The sequence below is a fragment of the Sciurus vulgaris genome (genome assembly GCF_902686455.1).
Source record: "Sciurus vulgaris genome assembly, chromosome: 1".
In the NCBI taxonomy this organism is placed as follows: domain Eukaryota; kingdom Metazoa; phylum Chordata; class Mammalia; order Rodentia; family Sciuridae; genus Sciurus; species Sciurus vulgaris.
The window spans coordinates 13,941,478-13,956,529 of record NC_136461.1 but is presented as its reverse complement, the minus strand read 5'-3'; positions in this window follow the sequence as shown (position 1 = coordinate 13,956,529).

The following is a 15,052-nucleotide window of genomic DNA, read 5'->3' as shown; positions in this document are numbered from 1 at the left end:
AAGCCTCTCTCCAGGGCAGCGTCACATCTAACGTACACCTGTTGTTGTTGTTGTTGTTTTCTCCAGATGAAGAAAAATTTATTTGGGATTCATGGTTTCAAAGGTCTCAGTTCATAGATGGCTGACTCCGTTGCTCTGGGCTCAAGGTGAGACAAAACATCATGGTGGAAGAGGAAAGTAACTCAGAACAGAGCCATCAGGAAGCAGACTCTGCTCACCAGGAACAAAATATATACCCCAAAGTTACATCCCCAGTGATTCCTTCTCCTCCAGCCACACCCTACCTGCCTCTGGTTCCACCCAGTTAATTCCTATCAGTGGTCAAATGCACCGAGTAGGTTAAGGCTCTGGAAACCAATCATCTCATCTCTAAACTTTCTTGCATTGTCTCACATCTAAACCAGAACACGCTATGTTAAATATTAGCATAGCCCCATTCCTATTTTACATTTTAAACATAAAATAAATGTAGATTGAAGTTCTAATCATGCTTTCCTGTATCCTAATCAATTGCATTGATTGGTATCCAATTCTCAAGTGGCCTTTCAGCCCCTTTTGGAAACCACAGGTTTCAGGGACCTAGAGCAACATAGTTCCCTTCAGACTTTTGAGGACCTGCAAAAATTTCTCAGATCTTTCTAAACCGATACTGGTAACAATAATAGAGCAATTCTTGAATGAAGATACATAATTAGGAATCGTAATCTACTTCTGTCTGATAAGTGGTTTAAAATAGGAAAATAATTCCATACATACACCTGTTTCGATAGGTGTGTGGATCTGGACTCAGAGGGCTTCATGAATATCTGTTGAATGAGGAGCACTGACCCTCTCGGTGTCCCCAGAGAGTCGTGGCAAGCCACTCTCCCCTCAGGAAGGTCGCGGTGGAAACGGTCGTTGGCTCCTGACACAGCTGGAAAAGTAGGGAGAGCGGTTGGGGCACATTGGTGGGCAGGGCGCCGGCCACCGGAGCTCTGGGTTGGCAAGACACGCGTTGTCCCTGGAGAATGCAAAGCAATCGAACTGACTAGAAGTCAGTATTTTGTTGTCACCACAAACTGGTCAGTTAAAACAATGTCCCTGAGAAATCACCACAATTAGGGCAGCTCAGCCCGTGTGCTGCCAAAGCACATGCGCTTCACCTCTGACTCCGGGTGGCCCTCCAGCTGGGTGTCTCCGTGGCCACGCGGCACCTCAGGGCTGTGGCTGCATATGTGACATGTGCTGAGGGGCTGCTGGCCTCCTTCAGCTGCAGTGGCCTTAGGAAAGAAGCCTGCGCTGGCCTTAGTCACTCCTGAGTCTGGCCCCCTGGGGACAGAACCCTGAGCCACGGGGCTGAATATGGCCCTGATCCATCGCTGGCTCTTTGTGGGCCTGCTCACCCTCTCTGAGGCTTGATTAGCTCATTTTTAGAGTGGGGAGGGCAATTCCGGCCCCCAGCCCCACCGCCACCCCTGGCCGGGGGTGACTGACTCCACCCTGCTGTTGGGTCAGTTCCCCGGATGCTTTCTCCAGCTCCAAGCCCCTCCCTTGGGAACAACTGCTTCTGGGCAGCCTCCCCCACCTGCCCACTACACAGCTCCAAATCTGATCTTCTGCCACCCTGGTGAAGCCTGAAAATGGCTTCCCGTGGGTCTCAGGAGAGACGGGATTCCTCCTGAACGCAGCCAACTAGGATCCACATTCAGGTCCCTGCTGACCTCTCCTACCCCTTTCCCTGCCAGTCACCCGCTCTGCCCCTTCTGGAAACACGGGATTCCTCTCCAGCCCTCATGGTCTCTGGGCTCTCTCCTGACCCAGAGTTTGTCCAAGCTGTCCCCAGAGCATTCTTCCCTCCACTCTTCCACAAGCACCTCTACTGCTTCAGATGCCAGTCAGCGCAAACATGGGAGGGAACCTGGGGTTCAAACCCCCGTTACAAGCTCTCATGATCTCAGTTCCTGTCCTTCGTAGAGCAAGCAGCACTGCGCGCGATTGCAATTTAACATTTTGTTATGGGGTCATTTGATTGATGTCTTTCTCTTCTGCTACCTTGACCTCTCTGGCCACCATCTCTGCTGTGCCTAGCTTGGTGTCTGGCACAGGGTGGGCACTCAGTGGATGTTTATTGTGCAGCTGGATATATGAAATAAAACCATTTGATGGAAAAGAACTTTCTCAAAAATAAAAGAGACTCTTTTCGAATTATTATTTGTGATCTGCGGCTGTACATAGTGCCTTAGCACAAACAGGCAGCGACAGCTCCAGACTTCAAAACTCTCCTGGGGGCAGGAACACAGCCTGGCCAGGAGCCCGTGCCTTGGAACAGGTGGCTGCTCAAGAGCAATTGGAGTGAGTGAGGCAAGAGAGGGCTTCTCAGGGGACAGAGGAGGGCTGATCTTTGAGGCGATCCATCATGGAGCCCGCTCTTCCTGCTCTATAAAAATAGACACACAAAGGGAAGAAGGAAAACAAAGCGAAATGGATTCTTTCAAGCGTGGTCGGAGCACTTCCTGTTTCTTGCCCTCTTATCCCTCCTGTTTTCTTCCCGAGAGGAAAGGATGGTGCATTTCAGCCAGCTCGGGGCACAGCTGAGTGCCTGAGGACCTACCGTGTACCCAGCAGTACACCCTGACTCCTGCCACCTTCGGAATAACCCCGGGAGCTTATGTTTGGTCGTTTGCTTTAATTCAACAAACATCAGAGTGTTTCCTAGACGCTGGGCCACAAGCGTCAACAAGCTAGACGGTGTTCCCACATCGTGAACCCGGCAGTCTAGAGCGGTGAGACCATACGAGGCCTGATACACGCCCTACAGGGAGTCATGGGGTGATGTGCCGCAGAGCCACTGGGCTATGCTGGGTTGGAGAGTCGGAGCAGGTGACGTGGAGGGGAAAGGATGGCCGGGGACCCAGCTCCCAGCTCCTCAAAGAACAGGGTCAAGGAGGAGCATCAGATGCAGAGGGAGCAGAGGGCACGAAGGATGGGAAGGGGCTCTGCAGATCCCCGAAGACAAAGGAGAGGGCACTGGCCAAAGTGAGTGGCCCACAGATGGAGGGGCAGGTGGGAGGTCCCCAGGAGAGGTGCAGCTTTACGTGGGGAGTGATGGACAGTCACTGGAAGCATAAAGGAGGAGAAAAATGTGCCTTTGTGTGTGTTTAATGTGGTCATCCTGGCCACAGTGCGGAGAGTAGATGAGAGAGGGCACAGGCTGAGAGGTCTGTGGGGGGACCACCCTGCTAACAGGTAAAAGATGGCGGAACGGTAATGGCAGCGGTGGTGAGAAGGACGCAGGGTGCTTCCTGGGTTATGGGATTGTGCAGCTGGATGGGGCTGGTGCCGTCGTGGAGACGGGCGAGGCGGGGGAGGGCCAGGTTCGGCGGTGGCAGGGGTGGGAATCTAGAACTCTGTTGGGACATAGCGAGTTTATGGCGAAGCACAGATGGAGGAAGAGTCCATAGCTGGATGTGTGAGTTAGAACAGAGGACACCCAGCTGGAGACGACATGTAGGAGGCACAAGCTACCCATGGTAATCAGTATTCTCCAACAGGATCCCCTTGAGCTGAGAGCTGGCCAGACCCTGGCTGCAGGCTCCACGGGAACAGGCGCCCGGCCTGTCTTGTTCATTGCCCAGCACCCTGCAAATGGCCTGGGGTAGCATTTGCTAAGTCATTATCATAGACTGAGGGAGAAGATGCAAAGGAGACCAGAGGCGCGGTCCCCTTCTTCACCGAGCTTACCTGATGCAAAGCCACCCAGAAATGAATAAACAGAACAGAGTCACGTGATCAGATGGGAATCAGGAACCATTTATTTGTATGAGCCAGGACTGACATTTACCTTATCCTCACAGAATCTTCCATTGGCGAGTGGTCCAAATGAATAGGCGAAGTGTGCATGTGAGGATAAAATTGAAGGAGTTCAGAGAACTATTTTCAAACCCTTGAGGAGTAGCTGTGACATGCTCTGCGTCAGATGCACCTTCCATGGGTTTACGCACAATTTACTTTGCTCTGCCATAGCATGTAGCGTCTCCGTGACTCCTTTGCAGTGCGGAGATGTTCCTACCCTTTCCTCCCCTCTCCCCTCCCCACCCATCCGCCAATCTTCAAGCTTTGTGAGGACGGGGGACTTTCCCTCCTTTTATCTCCCTAACTGCAGAGGCTGGCTGGGTGCTTTGTGTTGCAACAGACACTAGACAACCAACATCCATTAGCAGATAATAGAAACTTGATGTGTTTATTGGATAAATAAATTCTTGGCTATTTATTAAAATAAATTCTCTAAGGATAGCCCTTAGGTAATGCACTTGGAATTACTACATCTGATCCAGTGGCAATAAAACTATATCTGTGGTTTTAAAACTCACTGCACTGTAGCTGAGAGACCTGGACCTCGACCTCTATGGGCCTCAATTTCTTTTAAACATGGCTGGAAATGGTCTGTGAATGCCTGTTTCCCGCTGCCTGGGGCATGTGTGAACGCACACGTTTAGCAGGCGGTTTAACCGCTCCCGGTTAAGCCCTGGTGCTTCCAGCCTCTGCTGGGGGAAGGCAGACTGTGTGGAGAAAGCCTGGTGCCAGTGCCCAACACCACAGGGGAGAAGTTTGCACAGTGCCCATCCTGAGCATAGACACACGGCCAGCTCTAGGCTCTTGGGAAAGGTATTGAAATGACAAGGCTTATTTTTATAATAATAAAAGGTCAAACTATCTATGATTAGTCTAAAAGCAAGCATGGTTGATTCTCCCTCTGAATTCTTTCAGATCCACCAGCTCAGCATCCTCCCTGTCCCTCATGGACTGGACCCCCTGCCTTAGCCCCCTCTCTGCTTCCCTACGTGATCCATGTCCCCGTGTGCTCATGGCTCAGCCGCCCAGTGACATTTTAACAACATAAATTAAATCACCTCCCTGCTCTGCTTCGAACACTTTAGGGATTACATGACACTCCAAATAAATCCTCGCTCCTCACTGTGGTCTCGAAGGACGGCCCAGCCTCCCTCTCCAGCTTCAACCCCCACCTCTCCTCGCGGGCTCCAGCCATGCCCCGCTCCTCAGTCTTCAGATCCAACCCTCAGGGCCTCCCCTACACTGTACCCTCTGGCTGGCATGCTCTGCCCCTCCCTTTTTGCACAAATGGCTTTCAGGCCTCAGCATAAATGTCCCCTGCTCATAAAGGTCCTCCCTGATCGCCTCTCCCCAGTGCTTGGCAAATAATAGGTGCTCAATAAATAGTCGCTAGAGGACCAGATTCTTCCCACTCTGCATGACCCCCAACATGGCTTTGCACAGAAGAGGAAAAGAAGCAGTTCTGGCATCTTGAGGCTTCATTTGGGCAACACTGATGACAGGGCCTAGGCCCAGGTGGTAGTTTGAGCTCCCACAAAAAGCGCACCCACCCTGTGTAGGCAAAGCAAAGCTGTAGTGCTGCCCGCCAGCATGGGTTCATCTGAAGTGCAGGTAGACTCATCCCTCCCAGCATCCCAGACTTCCAGAAATACTTCAGGGAAGAACTCAGTGGGCCTCTGAGGTTGGACCTGGTAGTCGAAGCCCGAGGCCTGTGAGTCTTGAGTATTATGCTAATGGCTACTCCCTTTCCGTGCCCTCTGCTCTTGTGGCAAATCCAATTGTTTCTGCATTCCTGCCCATTTCACATCCTCCAACAGGGCGCCAGGCTCGGCACACACTCTAGTCGAATCTGACAGGGGCAGAGGCCTTCATGGAGTCCTGCACTCAGTCCTGGGGAGAGGCGTGCACAGAGCAGCTTCCACGATGGAACATGGACCACAGGCCGAAAGCAGGCCTTAAACTGGCTGCAGGGGGTAGTTTCTGACCTAGGCTAAGTCCTACTCTTTCACAGTGAAAAAGGAGGAGATGGAGTTTGGAGCCAGGTGTGTACCTCACCTCCTTATTCCCGGATGCCACAAACATTCCCTGATGCCACAAACATTCCCTGGGGCGCTTGTTCGCTCTAGTTCTAATCCCTGCTGTGGAATTGGGGGGAACCCCCCACGGCGGCAGAGGAGCTGAGGGCCTGGGCAGAACCATTCTCCAGGCAGAGGAGAAGCGTTTCTAGTTGGGGAGAGGTTAGGAGAAAGCTGGGACGTACTGGCTTGCCGCTGTCCTCCGTGGCGCGCAGGTTGGTGGCGGTGACTGAACTTTCTCAGACGCGTTGGTGAGAATGTTTGAACTTGTGACCTGATGCACCTTGGGCAGGCAAGTTACCTGAGCTCTCTGGACCACACTTTTCCCTCTGTAAAGTGGGGCTGGTGACGTCTGCCTCACAGGCATCCTGTGGTGGCCAGAGCAGACGGGTCAAGGGCTCAGTGCGGCCCCTGATGGCCAGGCTGCCCCTGTCCCACCCCAGAGTCAGCCTGGAAATCTTCCTCCCGCCCCATTGTGCCGAGACCTGAGAAATTTAGTTCTTTACAGGCAGCCTTCCTCTCCCTGGCCAGCAGAGTCACATTTTCCAACACCCCAAGTGGCAACTTTCGATGGCCGTCCTTCCTGAAGCACCGGCACGCTGGCAGGTTACCCTCCAAAGGCTGCTGACCCCAGAGAAGTGTCCACGGAAGATCTTTGTGGTGCTGCTCCGGTCGGTGGTCAGCTGGGATTCGCTGTGCGCTCTCTGCGCCCCAGGGGATGTCCCTAGTAACAGAGCCAGTCCTTACAATGGCCCCACAGGTAAGTCTTGATTTTGACCCCCATTTTGTAGGTGAGGACCCCAGATTCAGAGAAGTGGAGGGGAATAGATGTTAAAGTCCAGGTGGAACCCAGGACACCTGCCTCTCTCCACGCACCACACTCCCTACTTCCTGCCTGACTGGGAGGCTTCCCTGACCTGTGCTAAGGTGTGACTCCCTATTCGCCAGCGAGAAGCTTCAGGGCCTCATGGCGACAGTCTCTGTGGACACGTGGACAGGCTTTTATGGCAAGTTAATTGATCCGTGGCTCCCCTGGACTCTCAGAGGTAATTGATTGTGTTCCCAGTAATTCAAATGTGGTTTTTCTCCCTCAGTGACTTTTGTTGCTCTGAACTTCAACCCTGGGTCTGGGCCCCCGAGAATGGAGAAGCTTGGTTTGGCATCCCTGGGATCAGCCCAGGGCCTCCAAGGAGTTAGGCTGTTGCCATGGCATCTGCGGTAGCTCTTCCGAGGCTGGGCCCAGCCAGCTTGGTCCAGATAAGCCTGAGGTCATGCCTGGCTAGTGGCAGGATTGCTGAGGGGATCCGATCCCCAAGAGGCTGTGATGCTGTGAACACCAGAGAGGCACCAGCAGGGGTTGGGGACAAGGGTGCAGAAGGACATCTATCTCCTAAGGGACTGTCCCTCTGCTCCTGCGAGTCTCTGCCTGAGTGTCTCCCGGGCCTAACACAGTGCTGGGCCTGAGCGCATGCTCAGGGATCCGCTCATTCACAAGCCTCCCTTCCCGAGCACATCCAAAGCAATGCAGGGCCTCGCTCACGGAGCTCACGCTTCAGTGGAAGAGGGAGCCACTGATTACCGTAAGAATCACAGCTGGGACAAACGTCAAGCAAACTTCATGGTACTTAAAATTAAATATTTAAAAATACTTAATCTAAAACTTTCTTTGACTCTAGTCTGAGAAACTTAAAAGATAAAATAATAGAAACATGACAGTAGATTCCGTATTTGGGCAGGAATTCCATATTAAGGAGGTAGGCGTCATATCATTAGTTGAATTGATAATGGAATTAACAAGCAAGGATAAAAGAACTTTTAGCATACTCAGAGATGGTACCCTGGGACTGAGAGTACCCAACGAGAGCCCACCCTTGCAAGGGTCTTTCCTTCCCCATGATGGAGTTGGGCCTCTTAGAGGGTGTAGCCCAGTCAATGATGGAAAGGTTCCTGGTTTGCCCAGGGCCAGAGCTGGCGTGCAGCTGGTGCATCAGGCCATGGCAGTGCATCTCAAAGCCTGACGGACTGGTGAGCAAGGAGCTGTCTGCCAAGGTACGAGCAAAACTTGATGGTGAACCTTAGTGCCTTTCTGTATCTTAGGGTTCTCCAGGGGAGCGAAGCCAGCAGGAAGATAAGAATTGGCACACGCGATCATAGAGGCTGGCGGGGGCAAAATATGCAGCGTGAAGGAGCAGGCTGGGCCCAGGAGAGGTGGTGGTAGGTTCCAGTCCTGGGGCGGGCTACTGGAAAATTCTCTTGCGTGGAGGAGGCTGGTCTCGTTATTCTGTTCAGACCTTCACTTGATTGGATGAAATCCACTGATGTGGATGGAAATTGGCTTTATTCAAACTCTGCTGATGTAAATGTCAATTTTCAAAACTATAACACATTTGGGATTTTAAATATATAGAAATAAAATCGAACTGGGAATGTAGCTCAGTGGAATGTGTGCTTAGTCTATGTGAGGCCCTGGGTTCAATTCCTGGCACAGCAAAAAATAAATAAAAAAAAAAGAGCTACAGGGTTCTTGCCTGCCACAGGGTAGTTGTACTGCCTGGGGAGGCCAGCCAGACTCCTCAGGTTGACATCTGAACGAGGGTGGTAAACAGAAGAGGAGGACGAGGGGACATGTGCAGAGATTCTGTGGTGGGCACGTATGCACCGTTGGTGCGGCCAGAGCAGCAAAAGTGAGGAACGGCGTGGGGCGGGTTGGGGACCACAGCCTGCCTGCTGCCTCACTGCGGAATCTGACTTTCATCTCGAGGGTCACTGGGAGCCACCAGAAAGCTTGCAACCAGGGAGGATGTGGTCAGGTCTGTCTTGAAATGACCACGTGGCAGTTGGTGAAGATTTGGAGCAGTGGATATGGGGAGATGGAGGTCGTGGGAAGGTGCTGGGTAAGTATTTTAAAAGTAGGTGTTAAGCCCACCTGCCTTGCCCACAGCCATGCCCGCTCAGTCCTCCTGGCCTCTCTCACATGGTCCTGACCAGCCCCTCTCTGGATGCCTGGCCTCTGCCATTTCCCATCTGTCAACAGCTCCAGGTGGCCAGCAGAGTTCCCATTTAAAACTCCGTTCTCATCGGTCCTCCCTGGGTGACAAGCCCTTCTGTCTTTCTTGCCTCCACATGAAACGTGGGGCCCTCGTTGCAGTCACATCCCTTACTCTTCAGAAGTGACTTTTATTCCCAGGGGCTGCCCTCCGCCAGTGGCACTCCGCTCATCCTGCAAGAACCGAGCAGGAGGAGCGTCTCCCAGCTGCCCCGCCCGGCTGGCTCCATCTGTCTGGTCTGTGTTTATTTCCTCGCTGCCCCTTAGGCAAGGGAGAGAACCAGAGGGAGCAGCTGCCCAGACCAGGTTCTCGAAGGCAGAGAAATTCATGTTATCCAGTAACGACTGGCATGGAAAGAGAATGCTGTCATTTACATTTTACAGATGGGGAAGCTGAGGCTAGGAGAAGGAACGTGACTTGCTCAAGGCCATGCAGCAGTTTTGAGGCAGAGTTGGGGCCTCCACCATGTTCCTTACGTGGCCTCTGCCTCTCCTCCAGTAAGGCTAGAATGGGGGTGTCCTTTGGTCTCCAGGGGCTACCTGCACTAGGGAAAGGAAGGAAACCGTGGAATGAAATAAAGACAAATGTCCTGCTTCCTCCACATCTGCTCCTCTCCGAGGTCCCTCTGCCCCTGACAATGATACTCATACTGAGTGCTTATATGTATAAATCACATGACCATTTTTTTTTTGAGCATGGACGCCTGCCAGTCTCTCTGTAAACTTCTTAGATGGTAGAATCTCAAAAATGTTACAAGACCCTATGAGGGGGTTGCCATGACTCTTTCCCTGCTGTGGAGAGGAAACCAAAGTCTAGACCCTCTACAAGGAGTGAGGTTGGGCTGGCCCCCAGCCCTCAGTCCTTACTTACATCTGTGAAATATGCTCCACAGGGGTGCACTAATGACTTGCCTGGGATCTCAAAGCCATTAGGGGGCCAATCACTTTGTGATCCTCATAGCTTCTCCCAGAGCCTGAACCCCACTACTCCCCCAGCCCAGAGTCTTCACATGTTTCTGGAATTCCCTGGCAGGAAGGAGGTAACTTTTACTTCAGTTCATTATATCCATCCATCCATCCATCCATCTAACTACCCACCATCCACCTATCCCTTCATCCATTAATCCACCATCCATCCATCCATCCATCCATCCACCTACCCATCAACCATCCATTCATCCATCCATCCCTCCATCCATTAATCCACCATCCATCCATCCAACCACCCACCCACCCACCAACCATATATCCATCCACCCACCATCCATCTATATATCCATTCAATAACATTTATTAGTACCCACTGTGTGCCATGTCCTACTATGTGCTGGGGCAACAGAACAAAAAACCCATAGGTCAGTGCTGCTCTCTGCTCCCCAAAGCTGTTAATGCCTATGCGGAGATCAGTTAAAGAATCTGATTTCTGGAAGAGCCCAGTAACTTGTCAAAGATTGACAGGCTGAAGGCTTGCCCAGAAAGTCCTTATTTTTCTGCTGCCAGTAAGGGTTGGGGCAGATGTTGCAAATTGATGGGAAAAAGAATTAGCTCAGCTGTTTCTTGTCCCTCATGAGCATCAACAATTAGGAAACATCTTGCAGGTTCTGGGCAAATCGTCATGGTTGGATTTCCCCGGGGCCAGGCAGCTTGCTGAGATTTTTCTAGAGGCAGATTGTCAGAGCTCTTCTGTTGGCATCAGCTCAGGAGGCGTCTCTCAACATCTCGCTCTTCCTGTTGACACTTCTGTCAGCGGGGTGACAGAAAGGCAAACTCTGCCTTCCTGCAGAAACTACTGGAACAGCTGGCATTTCTTCTGTGCCTTCTGTGAACCAGTTTCCTTATATGTGATGGTCCCACTCCCCACCCCGATCCTGGAATGTGGGTGATATTATTCCCATTTTATAGATGAAAAAACTGAGGCTCGTTGAGGGAGATGACACCAGCAGGGGCAGTGGGAGGTGGGCGGTGGGGACCTGGGGCTGGTGTGAGTGCAAGGCTGAATGGACTGTCATGTGCTATGCTGTTTCATGGCCGGGCACCCCTGCCCAAGGGTCCGCATCTATAAAATCATGACACCTTGTAAGTTCCTGGTCCCTTTGCTTCTGGTGCTCAGAGAGGTCACAGGGGAGGCCACAGATGCTTATGTGAAGGTGATGTCTAGAAGTTTGGAGTCTGGGATCCATTTACCTAGGGAAGATGGTGGCTGGACTTCCAGTTGGCCCTCAGTGCATCTGACTCCAACAAACTCGGAGGGGCACTAGTGGTATCTCAGCTGAATCCTACTGTCACTTAAACTCTGTCTCTGCCAGAAATGCATCTGAGGTGTTGTTCATGCCCCAGAGTCACACCTCAGAGCTCCTCTGGGGAGGCAAAGGTGAAGAATTAGCTCCTTTTCCCATGGGGACTGACCCCTTCTGGATCCCAGTCAGCACTCCACAACTAAGACTGAACCTGACGCACAGCAAGCTCTTCATAGATGTTTAGAGAGAGAGAGAGAGAGAGAGAGAGAGAGAGAGAGAGAGAGAGAGAGAGAGAGAGAGAGAGGAGTTGGAAGGAGACTAAGGGAAAGACAGAATAGCCATGAGGCAGGAGGAAGACAGGATGATCAGACAGGCGACAACAGCTTGGCTTACTGCTCAGGTGTTTTGAGGGGCAAAGGGCAGATTCTGCAGGTAAGCCAGTCATAAGGCCTGGAGGCCTGTCTTGACTTCCACCTACGTAATTTTGCTCTTGGCCGACTGGCCCGTCTCAGAGGTAAAGGGCCTTCTGTGGCGGGGGGGCAGTCCTGCCTGGGCCCAGAGGGACACAGCCCCTGTGGTGTGGCGGCAGTTTCTGGGCCCTGGCTGCAGGGGAGGGGGCAGGCGGCCACTCATGCCTCACAAATGGCTCCTTTCCACCCTGGGCATCCGTTTGCCCTTTACTGATGGAAGAGACTTTGTCTGGCAGACAGGCATCCTGGGTGTTGCCATGGTGATGGCTATGATGTCACTGGGGAGTAAATCAAATTGCGTCTCGCAGTTGAGCCTCTCTGTTCAGGCGGGGTTGTTCAGGGACTGTGGGGCTGTGCTCTCCCGCCTCCCTGCTTCTTTACCCCTGGAAGAGCCTCATTTGTTCACTTCCTTGTTTATTCCAATAATTTTTGAGTACCTACTACGTGCAAGGCAGCGTGCAAGGTCAAATAGATGTGGTCCTCGTAGAGTTTACATCTTGTGGGAAACACAGGCGCACACGTGAGCTTACACAGTGAACGTGGGCCTAGCTTTGTGATTTAGCCACGAAGGAAATGAAGAGTGCCAGCTGGCTAGTACCGCCATTACCAAGTGCCACAGACTGGGTGACTTAAACAAGAGAAATTTATGTTCTCACAATTCTGAAGGCCAGAAACCCCAGGTCATGGGCTCAGCAGGGCTAGTTTCGTCTGTGTTTTGTTTGCTTTGAGTTTTTTGTTGTTGTTTTGGTATTGGGAATTGAATCCAGGGGGGTCTATCACGGAGGCACATCCCCAGTCCTTTTTATCTATTATTTTGAGACAGGGTCTCACTAAGTTACTGAGACTGGCCTTGAACTTGGGACTCTGTTGTCTCAGCCTCCTGAGTAGCTGGGATTACAGGTGAGCACCATCACACCTGACTGGTCTCTCCTCAGTCCTCTTTCCGTGGCTTGCAGATGGCCACCTTCTCCCTGTGTCTTCACACAGCCTTTCCGTGTGTGTGTGTGTGTGTGTGTGTGTGTGTGTGTGGTGTCGTAATCTTCATTTAACGACACCAGGCACATTGGATTGGGGTTCACCCTCATGACCTCATTTTTAACTGAATTACTTCAGTAAGACCCTGTCTCCAAATACAGTCACATTCTGAGCTCTTGGGTGTTAGTGAATTGGTGGGGGGCACAGCTCAGCTCCTAACAGGTAGTGTGGAGAATGTGCAAGAGGAGCATCCAAAGTAGCAAGTGGCAGAGGGGCAAGGACAGCCTTCCTGGAGAAGACATCCCAGCAGAGAGCAGAAGGACCGGAAGAAGGTTTCCAGGAAGGAAGCGGCAGGTGGAGAAGGACTTCCGGGGAGAGGAAGCAGAAGTGTAAGAGCCCAGAGCAGGGAGACCTCCTGGGAACTAAAAGGGGCAGCGTGGCTGGGGAAGTGTAAGGGGTGAACGGTGCAGGAGTCCTGCGGGCGCCAGGTCGTGCAGGACCTCTCCGCAGCCGTGAGAATCTAGATGTTCCCCTCTGGGCTGCGGGAGGCCCCCAAGGGGTTTTAAGCAGAAAAGCCACAAGATCGGATTTTTCTTGTAAATGACGGCTCTGGGCTGGGGCTGCAGCTCGGTGGTAGAGCTTTTTCCTAGCACGCCCAAGGCCCTGGGTCCCATCCCCAGCGTTGCAAAATAAATAAAGATGGTTCTTGCAGCGGCTTTGGGTGAGATGCCCACTGAAGAGGCTGCTGCAGTAGCCCACGTGTGGCGAGTTGTGTTATTGGCCTTCATGTCCTTCCTCTTTCCTGATCTTTGCCATAGTTCTCCTTCGACGGGAGGAATACATTTTCCACCCGTGGTCTTTAGGCTTAGCTGTAGGACTAGGCTGAACTAATCCAATGTCAAAGGATATGACCGACGCAGAGGTTGCATGATTTGGCTGACACTCTCATGCATCTGCCACCTGCCATGACAAGAATAGCCACGGGGACAGGAGCTAGGTCCCCAGAGAATGATGAGAACTAGAGAGAAGATCAGAACTTGCCCTGTAACCCAAAGAAATGTCCCAGATGACCTACCAACCTCTTAGCAAAAAACACAAATGCTTGCTGTAGCAAGTTACTGGGATTGGGGGGAGTGTTTGTCTTGCAGCATGATTGTGGCATTGCTGACTCATACACTAAGCAAGTGATGGGGTTGACTTGAATTCAGGTGAAAGCAGTAGTGCTGGAGAAAAGGAGGTAGATTCAAGGTCAATTTTGTAGTTGTCAACAAATAGGTGACGTTTAAGTGCTGGGATGAATCCACCAGAAATAGGGTGTGAAGTGAGGAGGAGGAAGAGGATCAATCTGCCAATCAAAGGGATTAATCCATCAGTCAAGAAATGGTCCATCAATTAAAGACTGGCTAATGCGTCAATTGTGCTTGAGCTGACACAAGAGCATACCATAGTCCGGATGACTTAAACAACAGAAATTAATTTTCTTGCAGTTCTGGGGACTAGGAGTTCAAGATCAAGGTGCTGGCAAGGTGGCCTCCTCTCTGTCCCCACGTGGCTTCCTCTCTGCGTGCTCACTCTCCTGGTGTCTCTTCTTCTCATGAGGATGACGGGCCCCATGGATTAGGATCCCACCATTATGATCTCATTTAGCCTTAGTTTCCTTCCCTTTACAGGCTCTGCTGCTGGACACTGTCACACCCAGGTTAGGGCTTCAACGTAAGTTTTACGGGGACACAATTCAGTCCACGACAAGTAGCAATTCTCAAGTGCCAGGCACTGAGTGTGCAGATAGAAGCTGCAGGTCTCTAGGGAGAAGCCACATGATGTCCTTTCCACTGCATTATATTAGTCAAAGCATGTCTCATTGCCAGCCCAGGTCCAAGGGGGCTGGGAGACAGACCACACCACCTAGGTGGATGGGGTCCAAGGAGACATTTGCTGAAGGGTCTGTGGCGTTGGGGGACCAATGCCCATCTCTGAAATGACATCGCGGAGGCTTCAAGGAGAGTGAGCAGAAACTTTCAGAATTCTCCTCGGTCCTCTGTCAGCACCAAGGTGCTGGATAACTGTCAGAGGCAGAAACACTGGTAGGCCAGGACGTGTCTGGGGGGCTTGCCCACCCACTGTAGTCTAGCTAGTTACAGGAGAACGTCCATGCTGGAACAGCATCACCTGCCAGCTCTGAGGCGAACCTGGAGCTGCCAGCACGAGATGACGGACCACTTAGTGTGTCCTAAGGGTGATGAGGCTGGTGGCCTTGGGTGCCTGTATTTGGCCTCCCAGCCTCATCCCTCCTTGTGAGGATAACGCAGCCTGATGCTCGCTTGTGCCATGGGCAGGATTGGCGAGGTTGTCAATCACCATGTCCTGCCCATCACCAGCCAGGAGGCGAACGCAGACCTGAGACTATGCCTGGAGCTC